The sequence below is a fragment of the Sinocyclocheilus anshuiensis genome, unplaced genomic scaffold (assembly GCF_001515605.1).
Source record: "Sinocyclocheilus anshuiensis isolate Anshui unplaced genomic scaffold, SAMN03320099.WGS_v1.1 scaffold702, whole genome shotgun sequence".
NCBI classification, from domain to species: domain Eukaryota; kingdom Metazoa; phylum Chordata; class Actinopteri; order Cypriniformes; family Cyprinidae; genus Sinocyclocheilus; species Sinocyclocheilus anshuiensis.
The window spans coordinates 600,352-606,376 of record NW_015548184.1 but is presented as its reverse complement, the minus strand read 5'-3'; the positions used below and the strand labels follow the sequence as shown (position 1 = coordinate 606,376).

General features: G+C 32.6%; 1 pseudogene; it reads left to right on the top strand.

Annotated features, from left to right (window-relative positions):
- Positions 1–1,283: 1,283 nt before the first annotated feature.
- On the top strand, positions 1,284–5,510 carry LOC107704853 (uncharacterized; annotated as a pseudogene).
- The last annotated feature ends 515 nt before the right edge of the window (positions 5,511–6,025 follow it).

Below are 6,025 nucleotides of genomic sequence, written 5' to 3'. Positions count from 1 at the left end.
AGGATAGGACAATATTTGGCCGAGATACAACTATTAGAAAAACTTAAAAATTAAGGGGGCAAAAAAAAAAAAAAAAAAAAATCAAAATTTTGAGAAAATTGCCTTTTAAAGTTGTCCAAATTAAGTTCTAAGCTATATGCATATTGCTAATCTCAAATTAAGTTTTGATATATTTATGGTAGGAAATTTACAAAATATCTTCATGGAACATGATCTTTATTTAATATCCTAATGATTTTTTGCATAAAAGAAAAATCGATAATTTTGACCCATACAATGTTTTTTTTGGCTATTGCTAAAAAATACACCCATGCGATTTAAGACTGGTTTTGTAGTCCAGGGTCACAAATATTATTAAAAAGCGTTATTTTTTTTTTTGTTAGAGATGTAGTGCTTCACCAAATCGTCAAACTAATTATTTTATGCTTCATTTACTGTTCATGTCCTGATTTAAAATGTTTGCGAACTTGTTACCAAAAACTGCGACAGTGTAAATAGTTTAAAACTTTATTTTGTGCGATTTCACAACAGTCTAAAAATAAAGTAAATAGACCATAAATAAAACGAAATAAAAATCAAGTAGACACATGCATTAAAAAGCCAGTATGTGTAATAGACTTGTGTAATAGCGTTAGAACGTTTTGAGTTGTTCCGTCTTCCATGTGTCCAGTTTTTCCTGGCCGTCACGAGTTTTCGTTTGGCGCAAAGGTTGATGCACGTTTGTGGCGAGTCCAAAGCGTTACACCTTCTTTCTTGAGCTTTTTCTGCCATCTAGTGGACGTATAAGAGAATTGTTTTTATTTTTTATTTTAAAGCTGTTTTTAATGTCATCTCAACAAATGGGGATTGTTACAGAAGTTCTTACAGAATATTTAGTTGTTTTGTTTAAAAGCGTTTCTAAATAGAGGTAAAGTTGGACACTGACATTTAATATTATTATTTTACTAAAAAATAACACCCACAAAACGTTTAGTTCTGAAATCTTTTCCTATACTCCCTAACCCTAATTAAGCCTAGAAGCTTAAACCATGTGTTATGTTGTATTAATTACATTTCCAATTAATTTTGTTCTATTTAAAAGTCCCTACATTGAAGGTGTCCCAATTAGCTGGTAAGTCCTGAGAAAATTGTGATTTTTTATCTATTTGTGTTTGAAGATACATTTCTAATTGTAATTTTTAATACTCCTTCTTTTATTATCAGTATATTAAATCATATTGTGTGGTGGGTATGTCATTTAAACAATTTTAATACCATTTTAACACCAATGACAAATTATCAGAAAGTGTCTCTTACCTGTATTCATCCTAAACTTTATTATCCTCATTGTTGAGATCAATACTGATGTGATGCTTTTTTTATTTATAAAGATCTTTTCCTCAAGTGTTACTTTAAAACCACGTTTGAGAAGTATATAAGGTAAATGAATAGACAGATGGAAGCCTTTAATCTAATGGTTTCCTATTTCTTCACAATGGCACAAACAAATTCCTTCAGTGGATCTCTGTGAAGGGCAGGAAATGCCATGGGGTGAATTCAGCCATGCATCCCTTTATTATTATAAAACACACCTGCCATTCAGAGTAAAACAGGTCTTTGCTGGTTTCTCAGGCCTCGTCTCCAGTGTCCCTGTAACTGGTCATCTATGACCCTATTGTCCAGATCAGCGACCTGCACTCGTATAAAGCCACAAATGACACATGGGCCCTTCAGAAGGACATCAGCACTCACCATGAAGCTGTAAGTTACCAAACTACTCTCTTTTCCTTTTATTTGGATTTATTTTGCTGTGATATGTTTAGTCAGGATTTTCCACAATAAAATACAAGATCCGTGTTACTAGTTTTCAAATACTGTTTTATGAGTGCTGGTGTAAAATTACTGATATTGCACAACAGCTCGACAATATTAAATGTGTGTTTACATTTCATTTACATCGACATTTGGAAAATGTTGTTAATTTTCCCTTTCGTTCTCCCTCCTGGCTCAGGACCAACATCTGCCTGACTCTTCTAGTCTTTATAAATGCTGTCCATTCAGCAGCTATGAGAGGTAAACTTCATTTGATTTGTGTTTAGGTTTTAGACAACATAGTATTCTAATTATAATTATGTTTAGCACAATTATATATTTGCTTTGCTTTGAAAATATAATTATTCTAAATAATTCATAATGACATAATTCACTCTTGTTTTCAGAAGGAAGTGGAGATTTGTTACGTTTTTTGAAGGGTGAGCATGTTTTTTTTTTTCCTGCTAAAGGAATAATTTACATCCATGTTACATTCATTATTTATTCTGATTTTGTACATTCTCTCCTCAGATGCATTTGAAATGAATCTGCCTCTTGACCACACTGATTCAACACAGCTCTCAGGTCTGTGAATTGTTTCTTCAGTATGACCTTTCTTGAGTCTGTTGCATGGAAGTGAAGGGGAAGAGCAATTAATAGAAATCAGAAAATAGACCGCTGTGCTATTGGTGGTTGGTTTCTGACCTCAGGAGCCCTTTTTCCTTAGAAATGGCTCTAGCAACAGAGAAGATTCTGGATCCTGTACATCCGACAGATCCGACTGCAGGTCAGTGATTAGACAGTGTTGGAAAAACTGATGTAATATTCAGACCTGCATGTTTGATGATTTAAGAAATTCCGGACAGTCCTAAACATGATTTATTTATTTAACATGATTTTTCTCTATTTACAGAATGTAAAGCCCCAGAAATTGTTGTCAACTCTGCTGCTATGTTTTATTATTTCTTATTATTCTATTTATTTTTATCAAAACATATATGTTTGCACTTTGGATATATTGCTTTAAAAATTCATGAGTCTAAAAAGGTGTTTTAATTAATTTAGACTTTTCCAATATAACACCCAAACCAAATCTGGTAGATCTTGCAGGTAAATTAACAATTTGTTCTATCCAATTCAATAAAGAGACTGATGTCTGAATATTAGTTTGTCTACTGATTTTTAAAAACACATGATCGTCTTTCCTAAGATGTTGCTGAAGAGAGATCAGTTGAGAGTAGCAACTCAGGTGATCAGTCAAGTAAAACACATGAAAAATAAAGCTAAAACGTACGTATATATATTGTTTAGATATTTACTATTTCTTAATTTCCTTTTTAAACAGACAGCAGATTAGCAGAAAGAACATCGACTGAAGACAGCAGAGGTAGAGACCTGTATTATATTCATTATACTTCTGCATGCAAGCTGTTAGATGATTTTTGCCATTTGTAAGTTATTTGACAGCCTGTAAAATATAATCATAATTGTCTGCAGGCATGTAACTAATTCAATATACTGTTTGCTTCAGAAGGCGACAGCGACAAGAGGTTACAGCTGAGAACAACACTCAAAGGTATGCTGCTGGATTTAATGTGATTTGTTGAAATTAACTTTGTTCCCATTAAAAACAGATTCTTTATAAAAATAAAAATAAACTCACTGACATACTCTGGTCAACAGACACCCACAAGGCATTACAGGAGCATTATGGGAACTCAGCAGGTAAGAAATAGTTCCATCTGTTCTCACCCTGCTTCTGTTTATATCTGCTGATGTGATATTGTGTGTTAATATAGAGAGTATGAGTATGGACAGGACTGTCATGGACATAGACATGACTGAGGGCTCAAGCAAACATATTGATAAAGCAACAGGTATGAAGTTTTATACTGTATATGTGATCAAATCTGCTGGAATACATACACTAAGTTTGGGGTCAGTAAGATTTTTGTTATTTTCTCTTTTATTTCATTTACTTTAAAGAAATTAATACTTCATGGATGCATGGAATTGACCCAAAATAACAATAAATACATTTATAATGTTACAAACGATTTCTATGGTAAATAAATGCTGTTCCTTTTAACTTTCTATTCATCAAATAATCTGTTTGTCACATTGATAATAATGAGAAATATTTATTACGCACCAAATCAGCGTGTTAGAATCATTTCTGAAGGATCATGCGACTGGCAAAATGGCTGCTGAAAATTCAGCATTGCCATCACAAGAATAAAATAAAAACTGTTATTTTAAATTGAAATAATATTGAATCAAATAAATGCAGACTTTTAAAGATACTTCTTTAAAAAAAAACATTGAAAAAAGCCTTTCAACAATAGTTATATCTGATAAAAGTGAATTTTGTCAACTTTTAGGAGTATTTATGGTCTTAAAGCTAACAGGCACAGACTAAAAGCTATACAACTCAAATTGTAATTTCACAAGGTCTGTAAATAAGTCATGATATCTTTTTTGTAATTTTTTTTTTTTTACTGAAAATATCGTCTTACAATTCTGTGCAGTGATGGAGGACATTAGTAGTCAGGAAATGGACAGACCTGAGCAGAACGGGAGATACCGACCTCCAAGGACCCAGAAGATGTTAGAAAAACACAACTCTGTGGTCACAGACAGAGGCAGACAAAATCTGGACTTTATGAAAGAGATGGATCCCATACAGTGGGTACGGAAAGTATTCATTTTTTAATAAATCTGCAAAAATGTCAACAATTCTGTGTTTTTCTGTCAATATGGGGTGCTGTGTGTACATTAATGAGGAAAAAAAATTAACTTAAATGATTTTAGCAAATGGCTGCAATATAACAAAGAGTGAAAAATTGAAGGGGGTCTTAATACTTTCCGTACCCACTGTAATTCAGAGTTTTGCCGGTAGAATGAACCTCAAAGGCCAGACTGGTAAACCACATGATACTGATAAACACCAGCAGGAGAGCCACAGACGAGCAATGGATTTAGACAGCCCAGAGTCTGTGGACACCCCTGATAGACCAGACCTATATGCTGACAGTGAAGAACAAATCTCAGGTTAGTTCACTATAAAACCGTTTCATTGATAAATAATCAGACAAACACTGCTAATGAGACTCTGATTAAATATTATGCAGGAATCAAAGCGAAACTAAACTATGCCGCTAACCAGGACACACTGGACAACAGCAGGGAATTGGCCGATCGGATCCCAGGATGCACTGAAACATCTGTTGAACATCCCATGGAAGAGAACAACAGTCTGGATGCCCCTAATGTGGGCCAGAAGATTCAAAAGGACACAATGAGCTATCAGAACCAGCTGAGGAAAATATGTCCCACTAAGAGAATACGAGCATCCAACAACCCAAGAGCACGTGAACTTTTGGACAGAGACGACAGCAGAGAGGCTGGAATATGTGGCGCTTCCTCTGTAGAGAGTTACTTTTTTGCCCAATATCTACTTTAAAAAAAAAAAAAAAAATTATTTTGACAGTGTGATTTTAATGTCTGTTTGAACTAATACATTTTTCTTGGTTTGTTTGTTGAACTTGCATAAATAAATCATTATTAATCGGTTTTACGTTTTATGATCTTGTAAGATGTGAATATTATTGAAAATATATATAAATGATTATGAAAGCCTCCTTGACTTAAGAAATAAGTCCTTGACACATTTTGTAAAAATAATAATACTATTAAATAAAATAACAATAATATTAAAAATAAATAAATTGTATCAAACAAATAAATGATTATGAAACAGCCTCCTTGACTTAGGACACATAAAAAAAGAAAAAAAAAAGAAAATAAATTGTATAAGACAAACAATACTACTACTACTACTACTACTACTAATTATTATTATTAGCATAGTGTTAATGGGTGTTTTAAGAAGAAAATATTAATTATAATATTATTAATAATATAATTAATGGTAATTAATTATTATAATCATTTAAATAATATTTTTATAATTTGTCAATTTATTTCTTTATTTTGTTTTCCCCTAGTATTTAGTATTTTGTATCATTTGTATATATCCGAAATTGTCCATTAAAGTGTAATGTCAGATAATATGGCATTTAGAAAGTGCAAGGAAAAGCTACACTTCCAGAAATGTCCCACTTTACCATTGTTCTCCCTAAGTACCAATATTTACTACATAGTACATGTATGCAGTTAATGGCACTAATGTTCCATTCATTCCACTGAACTGATTTGTGTCCCACTGACAGTA